The sequence below is a fragment of the Mastigoproctus giganteus genome, chromosome 13 (genome assembly GCF_048544385.1).
Source record: "Mastigoproctus giganteus isolate SK-2022 chromosome 13, ASM4854438v1, whole genome shotgun sequence".
Lineage (NCBI taxonomy): Eukaryota > Metazoa > Arthropoda > Arachnida > Uropygi > Thelyphonidae > Mastigoproctus > Mastigoproctus giganteus.
In genome coordinates, this window is record NC_143587.1 from 50,233,048 (window position 1) to 50,246,401 (window position 13,354).

At 39.3% G+C, this 13,354-nt stretch overlaps 1 protein-coding gene across 2 annotated transcripts in view; it reads left to right on the plus strand.

Moving 5' to 3' along the window:
* LOC150076031 (uncharacterized) overlaps positions 1-13,354 on the plus strand; it is a 403,417-nt gene that overhangs the window by 352,472 nt on the left and 37,591 nt on the right. The window lies entirely within an intron of this gene.

Consider the following 13,354-nt stretch of genomic DNA (forward strand, 5'->3'; position numbering starts at 1 on the left):
CTTGCCACAAAAAGTTCAAGTTTATCCCTCGTGTGCTATTGGAATCATTCGGAACAGAAAATTGCAAGGTCTCCATAAATGTTATGATTCACTGATGAGTTCATTAGGGAAAACTCAATAATTACGTATTCAAACTTCCTGTGTTTGCCCGAAGAAATGCTTTCGATTCTTAATGATGGCCTCAAGGAACGAACCACACAGCAATAATGAAATTACAGCATTTTATCCAAAGACATCATAATTTTCTGCACGTCATTACCATAATGATCCGTCCTCACAGAGATCTTATTTGACTATTGTGTTCGTATGGAAGTCCATTAACTTCGTAATATCACCAAATGTTCCTTAGATTTGCATATAGATATAAAAGAGCATCTACATGCAAATCTTTTATTTCTCTTGCTTGAAGCAGTCGTTGATTAGAAGGGTTCCGAATAATAGAATCACAAACCATTGAAAGCTCTTCAAATGAAACGTAACGATGCACTTGAAGACAGTATAACTGGAAATGAGTTAATGAAGTATTTTATTATCTCTCTCTCTCAACGAACAACATGAAATACTGTACCGTAATAAAAGAAATCAAGTGACGGTAGAAATAATGAATTTCCTTGGATCAGAAAGGCCAATATAATCATAATTTCTCTCAACAGAGTAATATTTCGTTTAGTTAAAAAGGAGAAAATCAAGTCACTAAGTTTCCCAGTATTAGAACACTTGAGAAGATACTACGGTTTACAGCTCTGACTTTAATGCTATGTCCGGCCTCCTTTGACATGAATCAAGCAACTAATCTTCATGTTGTTGTTGTTGTTGTTTGGTTTTTAGGAGCATTAGCAACTAAGGCCATATTGCTCCGGAATATGCGGTGGTCATTCCTTGACCTTTCCGCATCCTCCATATTTGGTGGTGACGGGCTCGAACCCCGGTCTAATCAAGAAGCGTGTGGTACGCTCTGCTGCTCCTTCCCACCTGGCTACGGAGACGCCCTAATCTTCATGAAAAGCTTGCCTTCCCCAAATCATGAAACGAGTAGGCGGAAATATTTCTTTCTTCAAAGCTGAACAGTTTTCACTTGGGTACGTTTTGTTGGCACCCACGGACGAGCCTTCAAACTTCTAATTCTTCTTCCACTAATCCTGTTGGCTGAGATTGTGGGAGTCCATCACTGCCACATTATTCTTCCCAGGATTAAAATAATAAATATCACACTAGGGTCACCTGGAATATTAATTCAACTACACAAGTATATTATGTTTGTGAATTGTGTGTGTTCTCTCGTCGATTTGCCTGCCTTCTTGGACGAAAAATATCAGAGGTTCCGGGAGAAAAAACCTTAAAACCTTGCTAAATACGTCTGAAACATCATCTACGTCTGACTAGTTCAGCCACGGAGGGTAAAAAGCCAATAAAATTTCCTCGCGTTACTGAGGGGATTCGAACCCGAGTCTTTTCCACCTGGTGTGCGAAGGACAGTGACGATGGTACCGCGCAGACGAAAGTCCATCAGACAATAGGAGCATTGTCTTGTTGAAAAACTAAGGTCCTGCTCTATAAAGTCCTTTGTAACAGTATAGTGGTCTCGCCACTTGTTACTTCTATGGAAAGGTCTGGGCTCGTATTGAGAATGGAAGGATCCTTAAAGCATACAACCTCAATTCTTCATTTGAGGTTGTATGCCGATCTCGGGTGGCCAACAACAACTGAAACTAAAAATGCCAAAATGTGCATAAATCAAAAACTTTTCATTAGATTAACACAAAAAGTCAGTGAGATATTTGACCAAATACTCGCACAATGACGACAAATTTTGATCTTAAATTAGAGTTATGCAATTGAGGGCATCCTTGTCACGAAAATCACAGGAACTGTAGTCTCCGTGGCAAGGATGATACGTAGGGGGCTGCATGGCATCGGATTTTACGGAATATCTGAGCAAACAAACTAAACATCAGAGTAGCAGTGCTCGGCGTCAACTTGCTTGGAGCACAACCCATCGTAAGGAACATTGGAAAGCTGCGTTATGGCGTGAATGTTATTTACCAGAGTGTGTCATCTCAACTGTGCAGTATAACAGAAATGCAGTCACCTTCTGGGATTGTTTCTTGTAGTTTGAGCTTGGACCATCGATCGTCCAGGGAACAATGAATGCCACGCAGTACAATGACATTCTGGAAAATTCTGCTTTTCCTACCCTGTAGTAGCAGCACGGGGAGAGGCCCTCTTCTCTTTCAGCATGACAACAAACCTGCCCTCGAAGGTAGTGAATGGTTATAATCACTGTCTTCAGTCCTCCTCAATAACGCGAGGAATTTTTATGGGCTTTTTTACAACACGGCTGAGTTAGTTGGGCGCAGTCGAGGATCGAGTGTTTTCTTCCCCTCCCAGGAAGGAGAAAAAAAACCGACCGAAGAATACATACAATTTACCGAATACATGCCTCGTAGCTTTTATACACATCTAAAACTTGAGGGTGTGCACCCACCCATGTCTAGTGTGCTACCTATAATGACTTGTTCTGAACGCGTGGGAGCGCAAAAGTTTCATTGGCCTATGCAGAGTTCCGGCCTTAATTCCACTGAACACTTTTGGGACTGCGATTTCGGTTCAGGCCAAACACGCCAGCGTCAGTAGTTAATTTGACCACTGCGTTGAAGGAGGAACAGACCAAAATACCGCTTACCTCATATTTCAAATTAGTTTGGAGTCTACTGACGACTGACGGGGATGCAGTATATAATTAAGGCCGCGAGTAGGGAGCAACGCATTATTAAATATAGTACCATAAAAGGTTCGAATCATGGGGTTGTCCGGTTACTTTTGGAAACACGTGTATTTTAAGTGAGGCGATATTCAAAGAGGTTTGGATTGTAATTTCTTGTTTTCACTTGTGGTTTTGCAAAGTTGATATAATCACCATCCTACCCACACTAGGTGGAAAAGAAATGTATCCAGGTGGAAAAAGAAATATATCCACACTGGATATATATTTCGCGTAGAGAGAGAGATTCTTCCGACGAATCAGACCGTTCAAATGATTGATGTTCGGATATTTTCTCAACGAGGAGAAGATTACTTTATATATGAACACACCCGAAAATCTAAGACCAGATCTGAAACTAAAAGAGTGATCAGACGATTCTCCCACACACACACACACACACACACACACACACACACACACACACACACTCAGCATAAATTTAATCTTTCTATCTTTTATTTTCTTCTGAAGTTTCACAAGTCTGCATAAGTTCCATTAGTGGACAAATGAGATGCATTGTAAGTCGAGTCTTTTGTGAATCGTAGCCGTCCTGCTGAGCAAACATCTGCCTCTCCATGGAAGTAATCAATAGCTGGACCATCAAACAACATTCTGCGTTGCAAGTCATCCGTATGGCAGGTCGTTCATAATGACGTTGCGGTCTTTTTATCGGATTTCGAGAAAGAAGAAATGGGACTGTAAATAACCTTCAGTTTATTGGCACACGTGGAAAGTCTCTCTCTCTCTATCTGTTTCTTCATCCATGCACTTATATCCATCGATAAATATCTGTCCCTTCTCTTGTTTTGTCTGCTGAAACCACACTTTACAGATCTTAACAGGGCATCGAGAGGATACAACAGAACAATGGTAGTAGGGAAATAATTCTGTCTTTTTTTTTTTTTTTTTTTTTTTTTTGGAGAAATGGTCTACACCACGGGTCAACAACAATTTTTTAAGAATTGTGGGATGACTAAATTCTGGCATATTCAGCATTTATCCTGTATTACACAACTTGTGTTCAGAAAATTTCCGGGATAGTATTTAAAAAAAAAAAAAAATTGTTGTTATCGCTTGGTATTCCTGCTGCAACTCCTGACGTAGCCTTTTCCCTTGAAACTTGATACAGTATGGCCCATGATTTGGCTTGTTGGAAAGATTTCCAGAGCCCTTTTTATGATCTGCTAAGTATGATCGTAGGAGATCATACTGAAGATTATAACAGATCGCTGCAATGTCATGAAATTTTCCCCCCAAAAAAAAGTTTAATCAGCTCTGGAGAGTACGAGTATTGAGGTTCTCGGCCAGAAACTGCCACACACAGAATGGCCCAGTAATCCTTGTGTCGTTTATGAAGACATCGCTGACTCTGTAGTCTTCGTGTGGTTCGGGGCCATGGCGGTTTGGAGTTTGACTACACAATCTTTGCAAAAATGGACAAATCTAAAACGTGTAAAAACGAACCCACAAAGTTGGTTAGTTGTTATTGAGTTTTAGGCGCACTAGCAACTTAACCCATATTGCGCCGTACATAATATGACTTAAACTGCGTATGTTCTCTGGTCTATTTGTTGTTTGCTGGACGAAAAATAGTTTCCAGGAAACAAACCATGCTACCCTCGCCTGAAATGGTAACTCAGCCACGTCAAAAAATACCCATAAAAATTCCTCATGTCACTGGCGGGATTCCAACTCGGGTCTTTTACACCCGGTTGTTGTAGCAGGGTTTTTAGGAGCATCAGCAACTAAGGCCATATTTCTCTGTGTATATTGTTTATAAATTGCGTGTGTTCTGAGGTCGACTTTCTGTTTGCTGGTTTTGAAAAATCCGAGTTTCCAAGAAAAAAAAAACAATGCTAAACTCGCCTGAGACCGACTAACTCAGCCACGCTGTGAAAGAGGCCCATAAAAACTCCTCCCGTCATCGACGGGATGAACTGGGGTCTTTTCCACCCGGTGTGGGGAGGATGGCGATCCTACCAACTGTGCTACCGATGAGAGCTTCCACCATGTGTGAGGGAGGATGGTGATTATTCCAACTATGTTACCCAAGAGGGCTAAGTGTACAGGAAAGCGCTAAAAAACAGCGGCTGAAAATGTAAGGCGAGAGTGGATACTCGGTCAAGCGGATTATCACGTGTAATGTAGCCCAACGACAAAACAATTAGTTTTTCCGTTTAATACGGTAATATCAGAAGGAATTAATACTTGCGAAGAACCCTACAGAGAATGCAGTGTGGGAGTAGATCTTCATGGAAGCGACTGATCCCCGACATCAATCGGAAAATACAGCTAGGATCGTGCTAGGAACAAAAGTATTCGACGTGGCCATCTTCATTTTCAATTATTAGCACTAGTCCAGAAACAAAACTACTCAACTACTCAGGTGCCCTAGTTAGACATTGGAAGAAACCTCTGCTCTAATTACATGCTTCAATTCTAATACATTCCAGGCTGGATTTTGTGAGCACGATTTTTCAAAACCAGTTCCTCATAGTCGCAAGGGATTTAAATCGACTTCGATGGCACTTCAAATAGTTGGAATATGATTCTGTGAAGGACACCTCGTTCACCTAAATCGGGCAAAACAGTGCCTGACAACATCATGGCATATTTTCCCCCAATTATTATAGAGTTTTGAGTAAGTACTCCAATAGCTGCTTCCTCAAAGGAACACGGCCCTCGTGGGTAGCACAGTTGGTAGAATCGCCGTCATCCCCACACTCGGTGGAAAAGAACCCGGTTTGAGTCCCGTCGATGACGTGAGGAATTTTTATGGGTCTTTTTCACAACGTGGCTGAGTTAGTCGGTTTCAAACGAGGAGAGCGTTATTTTTTCTCCCGTAAACTCTGGTTTTTAGTCCAGAAAACAAAAAATCGACCACAGAACACATGCACAGTATACACGGAGCAATATGGCCTTAGTCGCTGATGCTCCTAAAACCCCACTACAACAACGACAACCAAGGCTCTACTCTTTCTTTCTTACTCCTATAGGGTTCAAGGCATTTCAGTATAAAAGAAACATTTTTATAATAATAGTAGTAGTAGTAGTAGTGGCATGTGATGCAAGAAAGCAAATGTATGAGCTTATGCAGCATCAGCCAAAAAAAAAAAAAAAAAAAAAAATCACACCATTCCCTCCAAATGCCTGTCCAGTTCCTCCTTAAATTTATTCAACCTATCAACTTCCACAACGACAGATGGAAGTTTTTTCCAGCAATTAACCACCCCCTGGCTAAAGGCAAATTTCCGCACATCTATTCTACATCTGTCTTTTCTTAATTTGAATTTATGCCCCCTTAGGCTCGTAATCTGAACAAGTGGAAGGATCCCATCAGAATTCAGCGTGCTCAATCCATTCAAGGCCTTATATACCTCAATCAGATCACCGCGCAGGTGCCTAGTCTCCAGCCACTGCAATTTGAAGAACTTAAGCCTCTCTTGGTAAGAGGATCCCTTCATTCCCCTCACCAATCTTGTTGCCCTTCTCTGTACCCGCTCAAGTAAATCTACATCCTTCCTAAAATGAGGCCTCCAGACCTGTACGCAGTACTCAAGGCGTGGCCTGACCATTGCCTTATACAGAGGGATAATCACCTCCTTTTCCCTGCTAGCAAAATTCCTATATATCATTGAGAAAACCCCATGGCCTGCCCTGGCAGCCTGTCTGCATTGCTCAGAGAACTTCATATCTGACTGCACAATTACTCCCAGGTCTTTTTCATTTTCTACCACCTTAAGTGTAGTACCACACAGTTGGTACGTTTCTCTGGGGTTATTTCTACCCATATGCAGTACTTTGCATTTGTCAAGGTTAAACTTCAGTTGCCACTTCTTAGCCCATCTGCCCAAATTATCTAGATCCTGTTGTAGTAGCAGACTGCCATTACTGTCATTAACAACCCTGCCAACCTTTGTATCATCTGCAAACTTCGACATTAAGCCTGATATACCTTCATCAATATCATTGATAAATAAACAAAACAACAGTGGACCTAACACCGAACCCTGTGGGACTCCACTAATAACATTAGTCCAAGAAGAGCAGCACCCATTGATTACCACCCTCTGTCTTCTCGCACTTAACCATCCTTTTATCCATTGTAGCAACTTACCCTTAATACCATTCTGCTCCAATTTGTACAATAGTCTTCCATGCGCAACAGTGTCAAAAGCTTTCCTGAAATCCAAATATATGATATCAAAATTGTTTTTTGCATCCAGTTCCTTTGTAACCACATCATAATATCCTATCAAATTTGTCAGACAAGACTTTCCCTTAACAAACCCATGCTGTGTCTGAATTATTGCTGCAGTCTTGTCTAGATGATCCTGCAATGCATCCTTAACCAGCGACTCCATTATTTTACCCGGAACAGAAGTTAAACTAACTGATCTGTAATTACTCGTGTAATAGATGATAAGGAGTAACAAGTTCTTCAATCGCTAGAACGAGTAAAATCATTTCAGAACGATTAAATAGTGTAACCCAAGTTTTATCAAATCTCGCACTCAGATTTCATTATTTATAGGTGGTCTTCCCTTACAAAAAAATTTAATTTCATGGCTTGATACATCACGATCAGCTGATGTCAATCTAAAAATTTCAAATTCATCGTGAGAAGTTATTTTATGCTCACGCTGTACTTTGCTGTTTGTTTGGTGTACTAGAATGCTTGAAACGGCCATTACCCAGACGACCGTTTCAGGCATTCTAGGGCAGAACACCGGCGGGTAACTAAGTACTATGGATGTAGGACCTGACAACCCAGTGATGAATTATTTCCACAATATGAGAGTTGCCAAAAGGTGTTCATATTTCAAAACTCAAGTAAATTTGGTGCAAACGCTTCCGGCATACGAGTGCTATAAAACATTACCAACATTACTGTACAAGTTGGCAAAAGCCTCGGTTTTGTCTGTGACTCAGTAAAAGCAAGTTAGTGTTATAGCTGTTGTGTGCTCGAAGAGTTTGCATTAAATTTTGAAATATTGACACCCTTTAGCCTCTCTCATATTGTGGAAATATTTCAGCGGGTGTCCGGTTCTACACTATGGCGCCTACTTACCCACCGATGAGGAGAAATTATCTGTGAAATGACTGTCTTGGCGGTGGCACGAATTACAGATGCTCTGGTGGATTATACAATGGGTATAATTGGTGTCCTGGAGAACTGTGTGCAAAAGGACAGGATTCTAATCCCGTCTCTCAATGAGTAACTTATATAGGGTTTTCATATGGCAGGAGAGAAGCAGATTTGAAAATTGTTTCCTACATTTGATTTGACATACGAAAGCAATTCAAAAAGTAAAGGCAATTACATATTAAATACTGAAAATATCTTAGAAATGTTCTCTTGTAGGCATCAGGCGTACTACAAGTTGGGGAAGGTAAGCATAAGTAATCAATCATGGGCTAATAGATAAATCTGACCGTGACAGTTACCCATAATTCTTTTGATTGTTTTAGATTTTTTTTTTTTTTTTACAAAGTATATAATACAGAGGTGTTCAGTTATATTTGACGTAGAACTATGCATATTTAAACAACTTTACGCTATAACTTATCTGGGAACAAGTGAATATGCCATCTAATTTTCAAGTTGCTCGAGTTTCCCAGTTAGATTACACACGCTTCCCAATTGCAAAATTATTATCCGAAAATTTGGAAGTTTGGGACGCTCAATGGAAAATGAGATCCGGCGATTGTGTTAGTCTGGACAAATACTTGAATTCTTCATCGTGTTCTTAAAACCACTCTCTCACCCATTTGTTGCGATGGTTGATTCTACTGTCACCTTGAGAGTATCCCCGTCCATTGGGGTAAACATGCAACATTTCCGGGTGTATCAGATCAGCAAGACTGGTCACATATGTTTCGATGTTCACGGTGCACTTGATTGGGATCAGAGGATCAAAATTATACTATAAAAACGAACCCACACACTGCTCCTCTTTAGCACCGATGGAAGATTGCATAGGTGCATCCTTCCACAGAAGCTGAAAAGCGGAAATCAAGACTCATCAGACCACATGACTTGCCTTTAGTCTTCCGTATGTTATTTATGCTCCTTGCGGTGCATAAAGCATAGTATAGTTCTCTTTAAGGAAGTAGTACTGTTAATTTGAGGTGCAAGACGGAGAAACTCATTGTTACTTCTTCACAATGTAATTTGATGCATTTTATAGTAAATTTGTTTGCTTTTAAATACATACACACTGAGGCTATTGACATCTTATGTGCAGAACTACAGAAATTCGATCAACTCATCTGAAAGTGGATTCAGTTATCAAAAACAAGCTATGGTTATACAAGGGAAATGTGATAAAAAAAAAGAGTCCTGTGTCATATTACTTTGAAAAACTGATTTGAAAGATAACAGTAAACCTGTCTGTGATACAAAGAATGTGGGAAGAGAGGAAATCTGCTCTGGTGAACTAATTTCAATTTAAAAACTATAGGTAATTACTTGCCAAAAGCTTAACGTGATCCGCTTCACCCCTTGACCTACTTCCTTCTCCCCTCCCCCGCTTTATGCTATAGGTCGACTCAAAGGAAAATGATATTAAAAAAAAAGAACTTGCCTTACTTGCAAGCAGATATTCTTAACGTGTCATGCAGTGCATCGATAAAAGTTTTTTCATGTCGTTGTCACGTGACTTCACAGCGTCGACGTTGCTACTGATATTGATGAAACTTCTGAAGTAACAGAAAATAACTTCTTACGATACTGTAACATCGCTTAACACTTAAGCGTCCTTTTTTTAAATATTTTGTTCCTGTTTTTTTTTTTTTTTTGTATTACTAGAAATTGGCCTCGTGATAGGTTTATATTCAGCTCTTCCTCTTCTGGTTGTCGAGATGTATAATACCCGATTCAACAATATCATGCAGTCAGTGACTATTCATGTCATGCTAAAGCTCATTTTTGGATCGATGCTGCTTGGTGACTGATGGCTCCAATTACAAGGATGATAGAACAAGAGTTTCGTGGATATTTAAGACATCCATTACGGATAAAAGTAGGCCAGTGCTCTTCGTTATACCTTGCTGAAATCACGATGAAGAAAGAAAAAAACCTCTCACGAAAAGATGAAATCACGATGTGCAAAAAAGAAAGAAACCTCTCGTTAGAAGTAAAGTTGAACAAATAGTTCAAGGTAAGAGTTAAGGAACCTTAATAATAAGCGTATTTTCTGATTTAATCGTATTTCTTCCATTTCTTAATTGCTTCTCTCTTTTCTGCAAGCCCTTTGCGTCATCGTAGAACGGTTTCAACAACAGCTTGCTTGGTACCTTCCACATAAAACCAAATTGAGGAACAAATGAGACAGCTGTGGAAATTGAAAAAAGTTGAAGGTTTCACAACACGTTTCTCCGCACATCGTTGCAGTTGCCTCATCAGCCAGCCGGCCAGTGTAAATGTGTGTATATGTTTGTGTTTCTGAAGCGACCGACAGCGCGTGAGTAAATACATTTACTAAGTAAACTATAAAGGAGTTAAAGCCGGCCAGAACAGTGGACTCGATTCAGAAAAACATATCTGCTAAATGTGTCTTTTGTTTGACATTATGTTTCTTGTTGATAGTGACAAACAATGTTGACTCTCTCTCTCTTCTCCTTAATATTACACTAAGCGCTTGTTAGAGTAATACAAACTTAGGTTCCAAATTACAACGTGGAACATTGTCCTCACGGTTATGGTAAATTAAAAATCATATTTGGCAGTGAACTCATATGAATAAATCTGCATATCAGATTTCCCGCCTCCTTTCTGCAACTATAATCGCCTCTTCCTGTTAGTGTGCACTTTGGATATACTAGATTCCATCTACAGTCCACCTTACAAATCCATGTGGTGAAAATTACATTCGCAGAGAAAGAACACTTCTCTGTGGTAAACTATTTATTTTGTAATAAGCGACTAGTGTTTTGCTTGCAACAGTCAGCTGAAGTCGAAAACAGATCGATCCTCACATCAATTAACTATTTCCAAGTGATACACGTCTCAGAGAAATAAACCTGGTATTCCTGGAACCATTTCATTGGACATTAGGTTATTGCTAAATTTCGTGATTAAGACCACTTAGCAGTTGACTTACACTAAGTCTTAGAGTTTAAGCTTTACTACACGGAAATTTATTTTTAAGGTTGACTGTAGATAAATTCTAAGCTTCAAACTAAAGAAATAAGACATTTAAACTAACTGAGAATTAAAACAAGGAGTGTAAATTCAGGAAACACGTTGATAGAAACTCGAAGAAGAGTACGTACGGGGGTAAGTGTTATGGATTTTTGGACTATTTATGAGAGAGAGAGAGAGAGAGAGAGAGAATCTTTAGGTCTGTAAACTTGCGAGTAGGTGGGAGGGAGAAAGTGAAGTGCTGCAACTTCTAAGTATAGATTTCTACGTGTATCGATGTCAGGTAGATATTTTATCCCAGAGAAGTCCACTTCCTTGATCAGATGAAATTCGTAGTTCTTAACTAAATTTTGATTTATAACATCAACCAGTATACCATTTTCCTTTATCCGTCTTGAGATGGGTGTTTTGTACAACATTACCTTACGTTGCTAATGTTGTGAACATAGTGTTCTGTCTCTATTGAGATATCAACACTCACATGTCTCGTACATGTTGACACGTTTTTGTTTCGTGCAATATTATTCGTTTCATGGAACAATGTTCAATATTTAAAAATGGTGAACACTATTCCATGAAATAAATTGGTGTGAGATTTTATTTTAGATGTTGTATCGCAACCAGCATATACTCTTGAGAATTTCAGATGCGTGTATTAAGTGGCAAAGCAACGCTAAGGCTATGAGTTGTCAGTATATTGTGTCTATAACTGCGTGTAGTCTTCGGTCGGTTTGCTTTTATCTGAATCAAAAACCCGAATTTTCGAAGAAAGGAAATAACCGTGCAACCCTCGCACGAAACCGACTTACTCGGTCATAGTATGAGAAAAAAAAGCCTATTAAAAATTCCTATAGCATTTACGGGATTCCAACCTGCGAAGGGTAAGCCAGTTATTCAATATGTCCTAGTAAATGTTCCCTTCGTGTTTGTAAAAGAAGGAAATGCCATAAATTTTCTGATGTCACATAGCTCAAAATACGTTTATTTTTTGGGAGTTCATTCATGCTTCATGACGTGGTAAGAAATTTCAGTGACCGATACCTCAAATGTTGTGGCAGTTGACCTTGTTGCTGAAGTAAAAAAAAAAAGTGGCTTCTTCACTGAAAACTCGTAGTGCTAGCTTTGGTTGTTCAGGGTTTAACGTCTGCACTAACAGAAACTTGTCAACTTTCAAAAGTAAACGCTTCCGAAGAATACACCAGACTGTGTTTAGCATTAGCAAATGATGGAAGAAAACAAGCTTATACAGCATCAGAAAAAAAAAAAAAAACGACACCTCAACTATTCATTCCCTCCAATAGTTTATCTAGTTCTTCCTTGACTATTTAAGCTATCAACTTCCACAACGACAGATGGAAGTTTGTTTGAACAATCAACCACCCGCTGGCTAAATGCAAACTTCCACACATCTATTCTGCAACCATCCTTCTTCAGTTTGAATTTGTGTCCCCTCGTGTGTGTGGTCTGAGCAAGCAGAAGAATCCCATCAGCGTTGAGCTTGCTCAATCCATTCAAAGCCTTAAACACCTCATCAGATCACCTCGCATGTCCCTAGTTTCCAGACGCTGCAATTTGCAGAACTGAAGCCTTTTTTAAGACATAATCAACTCTCACGGGTACATCTGTAAGTGGACTTTTGCTCTGAGACTCCTCTTGTTTGTTGCATCAGTGGTGCAGGGCGGTCCTAACTCCTTCCCTTTGCACATAGAATCTTGCCTTTAAATGTTACACCAACTGTAAGTTTACTTACGTTGCGGCGAGTCCTTTTTGTAACGACAGTCACGTTTCCCATCACTGAATTTGTCTTTGCAATCTGGATGACACGCAATGCTTTTTTCCCATATTAAAAAAAACAAACTATTTTAATCACACGTTCCCCCTTGATGGATGTAATGGAAATTACATTTCCGACATGGATTTAAAAATAACAATTCTGAGTTTATCTATCTTTTGATGTTTGGGAATTGCTGTCATATGCACAGTTATGCTTCTTGAATACCTAATGTGTGCACTTCTTTTCGAATTAACCCATACACAGTAAGTATCTGGCTTATTATTGCAGTAGTATAGAGTAAATCATTAAACTTATTAAGTTATTTTAATAAAACATGAATTTCTGATCAAATTTTTTACATCTTTAGTTTCTTATAAAATATTCTCAAGATAAAATAAGTTAAAAAGATTAATGGAAATATTTTATTAATTATTTTGAACTAATGCTTAGAGAGAGAGGTCTGTTATAAAGATGATAAAAAAATGTCAATTAAAATAACATTTATTTTATTACAGGAGTGATGATTAGGTGTTTAGCCAGTAAACACCTAATTACTGGCTAAACACGTAATCATCATTCATCCTATGGATTCCAGTACAACAGGCCCATTTATCCTCTTATTACAGGAGGTAAGGTATTTGCTTTCCTGTTCTCCGATAGATGGCACTGC